Below are 12,628 nucleotides of genomic sequence, written 5' to 3'. Positions count from 1 at the left end.
GAGAACAGGGGTCTAGCCCGAGCTCCTTCTGATCTGCTGGGTGACCTTGGGCAAGTCACATCACTTCCGTGGGCTCAGTCAGTTTCCTCATCTGTAAAATAGGGAGAAGATAACTGCTCTCCCAATCAATCAAATCAATGGTATTTACTGAGCACCGTACTAAGCACTTAGGTGGGTGCAATACATGAGAGTAGGTAGACATGACCCTGTCTGCACGGAGCTTACAGACTAAAGGAGGATACACACATTAAAGTAAGTTAGTTGGCTATGTACATAAGTGCTGAGAGGGTAGGGTGGAAATCAAAGTGCTTAGAGGATACAAATCCAAGAACACAGATGATGTTTCCAGGAGAATGGGGTGGTTTATAAGACTGGAGGCAGCTAAGAGGTTGTGGAGGCTTAGGATTAGAGTAGAGACCAGTGGATTTGGCAAGGTGGGAATCATTAGTGACCTTCAAGAGAGATGTTTCTGTGGAATGGAGTGGGGAAGAAGCTAGGCTGCACGGAACAAGGGGGGAATTAGAGGCAAATAAGTGGAGACAGCAGATGTAAACAATTCTCTTGAATTTTGAAATGAATGATAGGAGAGAGAGGGTTGAGAAATGAGGAGGAAGGTCTGCTTCTGAAACCTTGATCTACTTGTGGAACAGGGACTGTATCTGAACCACTCCATAAATATTGTTAACGTTTATTCAAGATCGGCTTCAAATACTTGCCCGTCCTGAGGTGGGGCAAGATTTGCTGTTTCTTTCCATGCTGTGTGATGTCATCATGATAATTTGCGTGCATTTTGCTGGGCCATAACGAGGTCATACAGAAGTCAGCCTGAACCCTAAATTTAGTGTCTGTTTGCATGGACCCCTGACTGCCCTTTTGATCTACAGCTGTTGTGTTGTCCTCCCAGGCCCCAGTTCACTCAGGCACTGCTTTTGGCCTGGGCGGAGAGAGAGGCTAGATGCTTTCAAATTTCCAACTACCGCACTCTTTCGGTCTGCTACACATGCTTATCTACTCGAGCCGGCCCAAACTACATTCCAGGACTTCACTGGATATGATCCATTCTTGACACTGTGTTTTGATACGGCATCAGACTAATGAAGAAAGAGGTGTGTGGAGAAAGTGGGGTGTTTGTGAAAGGGTCTAGTCTTGTCTCGTCTTATGCTATTGAGTCGTTTCTGACCCATAGTGACTCCATGGACACATGTCTCCCAGAAAGCCCCACCTCCGTCTGCAGTCGTTCTAGTAGTGCATCTGTAGAGTTTTCTTGGTAAGAATCCAGAAGTGGTTTACCATCGCCTTCTTCCACGCAGTAAATTTGAGTCCCCACTCTTGACTCTCTCCCATGCCGCTGATAATAATTTAAAAAATAATAATAATGTCATTTATTAAGTGCTTACTATGTGCAAAGCACTGTTCTAAGCACTGGGGAGGTTACAAGGTGATCAGGTTGTCCCACGGGGGTCTCACAGTCTTAATCCCCATTTTACAGATGAGGTAACTGAGGCCCAGAGAAGTTAAGTGACTTTCCCAAAGTCACATAGCTGACAATTGGAAGAGTCAGGATTTGAACCCATGACCTCTGACTCCAAAGCCCGTGCTCTTTCCTCGGAGTTAAGTGACTTGCCCAAAGTCACACAGCCGATAAGTGGTGGAGCCAGAATTAGAACCCAGTGACCTCTGACTCCCAAGCCTGGGCTCTTTCCACTAATGCCCAGCACAGGTTAGTCTTAACTTGTAGCAGATAGTCTTCCATTCACTAGCCACTGCCCAAGCTAGGCATGGAATGGGTAGGCTTCTGCTTAACTCTCCCTCCCATAGCCATGACTGGTAGAGTACTGGAAACTCTCCAGGTGCGATCCTGAGAGGGGACCTGTCTACTAGCAGCATTAAGTGCCTGCGTAATAAATTCCATGCACTGGACTAGAATACACTGGTGAGAATTAGATATAATCCCTCACAATCCAAAAGGCTCAGTTTAAAAACAAAAAGATACATAAAGAAAGATTAAGCAATCTAAACACAAAACCAACATAAATGACAAAGACCTTGAGAAATTAATTCAAAGCAATAAGGCACTATGGCTAAAGGAACAAAGTTTCAAGCTCAAGATCTGACAGTGGTCAACAGACGGAGCCAAAGTCACAGCCACGCAACATTCTAAAAGTTGACACCTCCTCACTCTGCTGTTCCTTGCTCTTCCTGGCCTGGAGCAGAGGCTTCTGGAAATCTATGGCATGGGGGCATCCCCGATTAAGTCCTCTTTTCCCTTCTGAGTCATCTATGCACTTAGAGCGGTGACCTTGGGACATTTGGTATTCACCTCACCCCTTACACCACAGTATTTATATAGCTATCTTTAAATTACATATTATAAATGACTTATTTATTCATATTAATGTCCGTGTCCCCCTCTAGACTTTAAGAGTGTTATGGACAGGGAACGTTTCTGCTAATCCTGTTGTATTATACTCTCCCAAGCTCTTGGTACAGTGTTCCGCACATGGTAAGCGCTCAATAAATACCATTGATTATAGAAGCCGGGCAGCTTCTATCCCGGCCTGCAGGCCCGGGGGGGGGGGGGGGGGGGGGGGGGGGGTGTGTGTGTGTGTGTGTGTGTGTGTGTGTGTGTGTGTGTGTGTGTGTGTGTGTGTGTGTGTGTGTGTGTGTGTGTGTGTGTGTGTGTGTGTGTGTGTGTGTGTGTGTGTGTGTGTGTGTGTGTGTGTGTGTACATATATATGTGTGTTTGTGTATAGAGACATATATACATGCACACATATTTCATACATCCATTTAGAGTATGGCGAGTCTATTCTTCCCTTACTTTCCTGACCTATTTTGCACTTAGCATCCTTAACAGCTGTCCCTGTTGAGCACTTTAAGAGTTTCGGCTTCTAAGCTTTTTCCCTTAAAATAAATTAACACATATTTGACTATTTCAGTTATTACTGAAACTTGAGTGTAAAATGTAGACAGCTGGTTTTGCATGATTTATAACAGGCAGTCTAATTATAATAGTCAAATCTATTTATGAGAAGGCATCAGAAGCCAATACAAATGAGTATTTCCATTTTAAAAGTGGAAATCAAACTTTTCTAAGGAATGTAGGCAGGCAACTAAGTATATTGGCATTTTGTTTGGGTGTAATAAATTCAAAATAAAAGCGTACTTAGCCATTAGAATTGAAAAGTACCTTACTTCAATGGAGAATTGAAACCTTAAATACATGTATTTAGGGGTTAGACTGGAAGAACTATCTTCCAGCCATTGGTCATTAATAATAATAATAATGGCATTTGCTAAGCACTTACTATGTGCGAAGCACTGTTCTGAGCGCTGGGGGGATGCAAGGCAATCAGGTTGTCCCACATAGGGCTCACAGTCTTAATCCCCATTTTACAGATGAGGTAACTGAGGCACAGAAAAGTTGTGACTTTCCCAAAGTCACACAGCTGACAAGTGGCAGAGCCGGGATTGGAACCCACAACCTCTGACTCCCAAACCCATGCTCTTTCCACTGAGCCATTAAAACAATAGTGATAATGTGTTCCTGTGTTTGTGTTTGAACTATAGTCACTTCTCTGTTACTATTGCATAGCTGAGAGAATCAGATTTGAAGGCAGTGAGGTAGTTGGGATATTTATTTATTTTTATTTTTAAAATAGTATTTGTAAAGTACTTACTACATGCCAAGCATGGTACTAAGCACTAGGGTAGGTATGAAATAATCAAGTTGAACACAATTCCTGTTCCTCATAGTCTTCATTCCCGTTTTATAGATGAGGTAACTGCGGCCCAAAGAAGTGAAGTGTCTTGCCCAAGTCACACAGCAGACAAGCAGTCCATCCTATCAATGGATACAGTGATCTACAACTTATTAGGGGGCAAACGTTTTGTTTTTTAAATCACCTCTGAGCCGTACATTGTTCTGATGACATAAAAGAGACAGAACAAAGTCATCAGGAACTTCAGAATACTTCATGAGAATTTGTGAAGGCCACAGAACAAGGATATTCTGTTCTAAATGTCATCAGAGCAGGGAAACATGCAACTCAATCTCTCTGGGTGGAAAACCTGGCACCTGAAATGAAACACATTGCCTTCACGATTCATTACATTTTTCACATATTGGAATTGCTTTTGTGGTGGCTCTCTAATTTTAATTTTCAAAGATTTTGTTAAATTGGTATCTAAATACTACTCTCTGGTAACATCCAAGCTGAGCTTACCATATGCCACCTGGGTTCAGTTTCACAACTCGGTCAATAACAAATATGATTTTATAAAGTCATCTGATAAAAGCAATAGAAAAATATTATGAAATTCAACTTTACCTTGTGAACCCTAGTTATGCAGCTTGCATATTTAAACACTGGAAAGTGATCTTTCTCCTAAATTAAGCTTAATGGAGGTACACAAAGAAAATAGCCATTGTTTGGCGTTTGCTGACTCATTTAAACTAATGGACTACTTAAGGCAGTCAGTGATGTCAGCTCCTTAAAGTGAAACAAGCTTTCGAACCCATGACCTCTGACTCCCAAGTCCGGGCTCTTTCCACTGAGCCACGCTGCTTCTCTAACTTAGGTAGTTACTTCTTAATGCTGCTCATACTGGACTGCTTTTGAGCATCACATGTTGTAGCAGTTTTTTAAAAAATTTATGTATGGTTTTCGTGTAAGCGCTTACTATATGCCAGGCACTTTACTAAGTGCTGGGATAGGTACAGGTTAATCAGGTTGAATACAGGCCCTGCCTTGCATAGGGTTGATGGTCTTAATGCCCGTTTTCCAGGTGAGGTAACTGAGGCACAGAGAAGTGAGGTGATCTGCCCAAAGTCACTCAGCAGGCAAGTGGGGAAACTGGGATTAGAACCCAAGCCCAAGTCCTTCTGACTTCTAGGCCTGTGCTCTATTGTATGCACATGCCAACTTGTACTTCCCAAGTGCATAGTACAGTGCTTTGCATACAGTAAGCACTCAATAAATACGATTGAATGAATGAATGTCCTAAAAGCCAAAGCATCATTTTAGTTGTGAATCGATCAGGTCTTTCTTCAGTCTTCACTAATTTTGTGTATTATTCCCAGACCTTGAAGATGATAATGCTATGCAATTAGGTGACACCTGCCTACCTTTTACTTACCTACTTACTTAGCTACCTAACTGCTCCCTTTGGAGTAAGGTGTCCTAAAGGTAGATCTTGCACTTTTTTTCTTTCAGAATATAGCTGCTGTGCTGTGGTGTAAGATCAATTATGGCAGGTGGTTAGATTCTGGGAAGAGTTGCCTTAGCTTGAAATTGTGGTATTTGTTAATCAGTCATATTTATTGAGTGTCCACTTTGTTTGGAGCCCTGTACTCAGCCCTTGGGAGAGTACAGTATAACAGAGTTGGTAGGCACATTCCCCACCCACAATGAGTTAAGCACTTATTATGTTCCAAGCATTGTAATAATAATAATAATAATAATGGCATTTATTAAGCGCTTACTATGTGCAAAGCACTGATCTAAGCTCTGGGGAGGTTACAAGGTGATCAGGGTGTCCCACGGGGGGCTCACAGTCTTAATCCCCATTTTACAGATGAAGTAACTGAGGCCCAGAGAAGTTAAGTGGCTTGCCCAGAGTCACACAGCTGACAATTGGCAGAGGTGGGATTTGAACCCATGACCTCTGACTCCAAAGCCCGGGCTCTTTTCCACTGAGCCACGCTGTTCTGTACTAAGCGCTGGGTAAGATGCAAGATGATTAGGTCTCCCATGGGGCTTATAGTCTAGGAAGGAGAACAGGTATTGAATCCCCATTTTGTAGATGAGGGAACTGAGGTGCAAAGAATTTAAGTGACTTGCCCAAAGTCACACAGTAGATAAGTGGCAGAGCTGGGATTAGAACCCAGCTCCTTTGATGCTCAGACCTGTGCTCTTCCCACTAGGCTCCACTTTCTCCCTAATGGCTTCCAGAACTTGATAGTAAGAGGTGGAGTTCTTGGGTTCCAAGTATCTAGGCCAGTTTATTATAAATGAGAATTAATCCGTCAGTGATATGTATTGCGTGCTTACTGTGTGCAGAGCACTATACTAAGCACTTAGGAGAGTACAACGAAGCAATGTAACAGTCACATTCCCTGCCCACAAACACTGTCTGATTAGCAACCACTCACTTGGTTACTGGTGTCTCCTGGGGTAAAAAGGATCATCGTCCCCCTTCTAGACTGTGAGACCCTTGTTGGATAGGGACCGTCTCTATATGTTGCCGATTTGTACTTCCCAAGTGCTTAGTACAGTGCTCTGCACACAGTAAGTGCTCAATAAATACGACTGAATGAATGAATCACTACTTACAGTCCCCTTCAAGGGAAAGCAAGGACCTTTTGAATTTGAAGGCTAAGTTGTCAACCTGCATGATAATTAAGGAGCTTTGGAGTTGGAGTTCAACAACTATTAGATTACTCGTAACCATTAGTTATGCGACCCCTTGAGCCCAGGAGGACTTCCCAGACTGAGCCCCTTCCTTCCTCTCCCCCTCATCCCCCTCTCCCTCCATCCCCCCATCTTACCTCCTTCCCTTCCCCACAGCACCTGTATATATGTATATATGTTTGTACATATTTATTACTCTATTTATTTATTTATTTATTTTACTTGTACATATCTATTCTATTCATTTTATTTTGTTAGTGTGTTTGGTTTTGTTCTCTGTCTCTCCCTTTTAGACTGTGAGCCCACTGTTGGGTAGGGACTGTCTCCATAATAATAATGATAATGATGGCATTTATTAAGCGCTTACTATGTGCAAAGCACTGTTCTAAGCACTGGGGGGATACAAGGTCATGAGATTGTCCCACGTGGGGCTCACAGTCTTCATCCCCATTTTACAGATGAGGGAACTGAGGCCCAGAGAAGTGAAGTGACTTGCCCAAAGTCACACAGCTGACAAGTGGCGGAGCCAGGATTTGAACCCATGACCTCTGACTCCAAAGCCCGGGCTCTTTTCCACTGAGCCATGCTGCGTCTCTATATGTTGCCAGCTTGTACTTCCCAAGCGCATAGTACAGTGCTCTGCACACAGTAAGCACTCAATAAATACGATTGATGATGATGATGATGATTAGAAGTGTTAACCCCAGCTGAGAACTGGAAACAAGCAGTTCACTAAGCAGTTTGGGCTGCCTTGATTAGTTCACCAAGAACCTAAGATGACTCATGATGTAAACCTTCAAAGAGGCCAAGGTTCCAAGCCTAAGTTGGAGCAGTTGCACCTTCAGTCATACACACTTTCTGTGTGTCCTCAGAAAGTCACCTGTTAGTCTTTCCATCCACATCAACCGGGAAGTCATCCTCAAAGAAGTTTCAATTTTGATTTAAGGTAATCTATGTATCCATTGAAAGATTTGAGAAAGCCTGTAGAAGTGCTTAGAACAGTGCTTGGCCTGTAGTAAGCACTTAAATACCATTTAAAAAATTATAGAAGTCATCTGATCCAGCCACCATTTTTTTTCAATGATATTGGTTAAGCACTTGTTATATGCCTGGCACTGTACTTAGCACTGGGGTAGATTCAGTCCATATTCCACATGGGGCTCACAGCTTTAATCCCTATTTTACAGATAAAGGGACTGAGGCCCAGTGAAGTGACTTGCTCAAGGTCACACAGCAGACAAGTGATGTAGTTTGGATCAAAACCCATGACCTCCTGACTTTCAAGCCCATGTTCTATCCACTGCGCCCTGCTGCTACATGCTGCTAAAGGAATTGAAAAAGGAAACAAAGGGGATAGATTATGTGAATCTCCAGCATGAAGACATTGTCTTTGACAATGATATTATGAATATTTCTATTAAGAGTGTGAGAATGGGTTAGACAACTGACAGGAATTCTGTGTAGTTCTAATCCAACCTTTGCCTTCATCATTTTCTGTCTTTCCCATGGCAACTGAAGTTTTAAGCTAGTACATTATGAGATGGGATGTTCCCCATCCTGGCAACCTGCCAGTATAGGAGTGGGCTCAAAGTGCTCTTCTGCAAAAAAAAAATTTAAGAAGCCAGCCTTCTCTTCACTACTCTTCACGGCTCTTCACTACTGCAGGTGAGCCCTGTCCTGGTAGTAAGTAAACAATATAAAAGAGATGGCATTAAATAGTGAGCCTTTTTGCAACAGGAAAACTATTAAGAAAGTTGAACACCAGAATCAACTGCGTTAGTCTCCTTCCTGGCCTCCCTGCCTTCTGTCTCTTCCCACTCCAGTCCATATTTCACTCTGATGCTTGGATCATTTCTCTAAGAAAACCTGTCAGGCCGTGTTTGTTTCTCCACTCCTCAAGAACCTCCAGTTGTTGCCCATCCACCTCCACGTCAAACTGAAGCTCCTCACAATTGGCTTTGCAACATTCAATCACCTTACCTGCTTCTCCCTTACCACACTCATCTCCTACTACAGCCCAGCTTATAGAGTCAGAAGATCATGGATTCTAATCCCAGCTCCACCACTTGTCTTGTCTGTGGCGTGACCCTGGGCCGGTCTCTTCCCTTCTCTGTGCCTCAGTTACCTCATCTGTAAAATGGGGGTTCAGACTTGTGAGTCCCACATGAGACAGGGACTGTTTCCAACTTGATTTGCTTGTATCTACCCCAGCGCTTATTACAATGCCTGGCATATAGTAAGCACATAAAAGATACCATCATTATTGTATTTCACTCCTCTAGTGGCAGCTTGCTCACTGTGCCCCGATCTTGTGAGTCTTGCCGCCCATCCCGTTCCCATGTTCTCCTTCTGACCTGGAACTCTGTCCCCGTTAATGTCCAACAGACAACCACTCTCCCCACTTCACAGCCTTACTTTCTCCAAAAGACCTTCCTTTACTAAGCCCTCATTTTCCCAACTCCCTCTCCCTTCTGTGTCACCCTCACACTTGGATCTGCACTTCATTTATCCCACCCTCAGCACCACAGGATTTCTGTACATTTCTGCAATTTATTTATATTAATTTCTGTCTCTTGGCTCCACCACTTGTCTGCTGTGTGACCATGGGCAAGTCACTTCACTTCTCTGGGCCTCAGTAACCTCATCTGTAAAATGGGGATTGAGACTGTAAACCCCACACGGGACAGGGACTGTGTTCAACTCGAGTTGCTTGTATCCACCCCAGAGTTTAGTACAGTGCCTGGCACATAGTAAGCACTTAACAAATACCATCATAATTATCATCATCCCTCCCTCTAGACTGTAACTCATTGTGAGAAGGGAAAGTATCTGTCAACTCTATTATTCTGTACTCTCCCAAATGCTTAGTACAGTGCTTTGCACACAGGAAGCGCTCAGTAAATTTGATGGATCGATTCCATCCAGCCTACTGTTCCCCAGCCATGTGGCTTTAGCCTTACTTTTAGCCCAAAGACAGGGAATTAGTCACTGACATTTTATGGCTCAATTTATCTGATTCATGTGAAAATAATATTAACAATAATTGTCATATTCATTCATTCAGTCGTATTTATTGAGCGCTCACAGTGTGCAGAGCACTATACTAAGTGCTTGGAAAGTGCAATTCAGCAATAGAGACAATCCCTGCTCACAGTGGGCTTACAATCTGGGGTGGAGAGAGGTAGACATCAAAACAAGTAAACAGGCATCAATATAAATAAATTATAGATATACACATGTATACATACATAAGTGCTGTGGGGAGGGGGAGGAAGAGCAAAGGGAGAGCGTTGAGGTGACGCAGAAGGGGGGAAGCTGGAGAAAAGCGGGGCTTAGTCTGGGAAGGCCTCTTGGAGGAACTGTGCTTTGAAGGGGGGAAGAGTGATTGTTTGTGGATTTGAGGAGGGAAGGCGTTCTAGGCCAAAGTTAGGGCATGGGCCAGGGGTTGGCAGCAAGACAGGCAAGATGGAGGCACTGTGAGAAGGTTTGCACCAGAGGAGCCGCGTGTGTGGGCTGGGATGCAGAAGGAGAGAAGAGAGATGAGGTAACAAGGGACAAGGTGATAAAGAGCTTTGAAGCCAGTAGTGAGGAGCTTTTGTTTAATATTAATCACTTGCTATGGACCAACTACTAAGCCTTGGGGCTGATATAATGCAATCAGATTGGGCAAAATCCCTATCCCCCATGGGGCACACAGTCTAAGGGAGATGGTGAACACATGAGAAAACTGAGGCACAGGCAAGCAAAGTGACTTGCCCTAGATCACCCAGCAGGCAAGAGGTAAAGTGCGATTAGAACCCAGGTCTCCTGTCTTCCAGTCTGCCCTCTTTCCTCTAGGCCATGTTGCTTGACCAACAATTACTTGAAAAAAATCAGTAAGGATAAACCTTAGGGGTAATGTACAACTTTACATTTCAGTAAAAACCTCTAATAAATTGCAGTGATATGTATTACATTTATTTATTATTTCTTTATTATATGAATAAAATCATTGTCAGTAGAAATAGGGAAACAAAAGTTTTGAGGTGTGCAAAGCAGATGCAGAAACAACCAACATAAAATGGGATGATTTCTTAATAATAATGATAATATTTGTTAAACACTCACTATGTGCCAAGTACTGTTCTAAGTGCTGGAGGAGATATGAGGTTATTAGGTTGTCCCAGCTGGGGCTCACCATCTTCACCCCCATTTTCCAGATGAGGTAACTGCTTACCTTCGATGTGTGCAAAGGGGTCAGAGAGGAGTTGACCAAGCAGAATGTACTAATTCCCCAACCTAATCATAGTGATCTAGAGTAGGCCTGTGTCTTAGACATCTTTTTTAATAGTTTCAGCATCTAGTAAAGTTCAGTGCCCAAAGATGGCTCTGTATAATTCTGTTGGTGGGAATGAGGAGTTTCTTTTAGATTCAAAAATCACCAAAGGATTCCTACCACCAAAGCAAATGGTTCCTCTTGCACCTTGTAACTACTGACTGAGTCAGTGCTGGGCAAGTGTTCTTTCTGAAGCCTTGTTCCCTGTGGACAGATCATTTTTAATCCATCAGTCAGTGGTGTTTATTGAGCGCTCACTGTGTGCAGGGCACTGTTCTAAGCATTTGGGAGAGTACAACACAAGGGAATTGGCAGACCATTCCTTGACCACAATGACCTTGCAGTCTAGACAGGCTCTAGACTGTAAGCTTGTTGCGGGCAGGGAATGTGTCCATTTATTGTTGTATTATAATAATAATGATGACATTTATTAAACGCTTACTGTGTGCAAAGCAGTGTTCTAAGCGCTGGGGGGATACAAGTTGATGAGGTTGTCCCACGAGGGGCTCACAGTCTTCATCCCCATTTTACAGATGAGGGAACTGAGGCACAGAGAAGTTAAGTGACTTGCCCAAAGTCACACAGCTGACAAGTGGCAGAGCCAGGTTTTGAACCCATGACCTCTGACTCCAAAGCCCGTGCTCTTTCCCACTGAGCCATGCTGCTTCATACTCATACTTCATACTCTCCCAAGTGCTTAGTTCAGTGCTCTGTACACAGTAAGCGCTCAATAAAAATGATTGAATGAATGGAGTAGGAGACAATTAAGAACTGATTTACGTGGAGCAAAGAAAGGTTTGTGATTCGACGGAAGTTGTTTTGAGAGGATCAAGCAGTGCTCTTGGGTTTACAACTTGTAGTCCCACTCTGAAACCTCTCTCATTATCAGGAGACAACTACCCCAAGCCTCTCTTTCTTTGCCTGTGGAATCATCCCTGTTATAACTGCTCCGATAATGTGCCTTTTTGTGCCATAGATCTTTCTTCTTTGGCTTCCTTTTCAGTAGGAAAAGGAAAATTGGAAAAGAGTGTCTGGGGGAGGAGATAAGAGGGAAAGAAAAGTAGGAAGCTTTTAGCATGTATATCAAGTGTGGAAAATGGGATATCTATCCAGGAAGGGAGAAGGGTTTAACATTTAGCAGAGAATAATGAAGCCCCAAAGGAAGATAAATCAGTCACCTAGAGTGTAAATAGAAGTTAATCCCACTCTGGCTAATTCATTATTTGGTTAGAATATCACCGAAGAAAATGAGCTAGCTAAGTTATGGCACATAAGATGGGATGTTCCCAGAAGCTAGTAATAATAATTATGGTACTTGTTAAGCACTTACCAAGTGCCAAGCAATGTTCAAAGCACTGGAGTTGATACAAGTTAATCAGGTTTGACACAGTCCCTAACCCACATGGGGTTTACAGTCTTAATCCCCATTTTGCAGATGAGGTAACTGAGGCCCAGAGAACTTAAGTGACTTTCTTTCTTTCATTAATTAATTAATTAATTAATTAATTAATTAATTCATTCATTCATTCAATCAATCATATTTATTGAGGGCTTACTGTGTGCAGAGCACTGTACTAAGCATTTGGGAAGTACAAATTGGCGACATAAAGAGACGGACCCTACCCAACAATGGGATCACAGTCTAGAAGGGGGAGACAGACAACTAAACAAAACATGTAGACAGGTGTCAAAACTGACTTGCCTAAAATCACACAGCAGATATGGCAGAGCAGGGATTAGAACACAGATCCTTCTGACTCCCAGGGCCAGGCTCCATCCATTGCTTTATCAGGAGCAAAGGACAAATTTGAGACTTTTAGGATTTCAAAATAAAATGCTAATTAAAATATTTAGTAATAAGATTTCCATCCCAAACTCAATCATTTCCTGCAACGGCTAA

At 42.9% G+C, this 12,628-nt stretch overlaps 1 protein-coding gene and 1 non-coding gene across 2 annotated transcripts in view; one reads left to right on the top strand and one right to left on the bottom strand.

The window, feature by feature from the left end:
* The window catches only part of HCN1 (hyperpolarization activated cyclic nucleotide gated potassium channel 1), a 363,494-nt gene that overhangs the window by 18,544 nt on the left and 332,322 nt on the right, over positions 1–12,628 (top strand). The window lies entirely within an intron of this gene.
* Positions 1,731–1,868, bottom strand: LOC119944971. Its single transcript, XR_005456109.1, has one exon. It is a non-coding gene; the product is annotated as a small nucleolar RNA SNORA7 (small nucleolar RNA).

This window comes from Tachyglossus aculeatus, chromosome 23 (assembly GCF_015852505.1).
Source record: "Tachyglossus aculeatus isolate mTacAcu1 chromosome 23, mTacAcu1.pri, whole genome shotgun sequence".
Lineage (NCBI taxonomy): Eukaryota > Metazoa > Chordata > Mammalia > Monotremata > Tachyglossidae > Tachyglossus > Tachyglossus aculeatus.
This window is presented reverse-complemented; position numbering and strand designations above follow the sequence as displayed.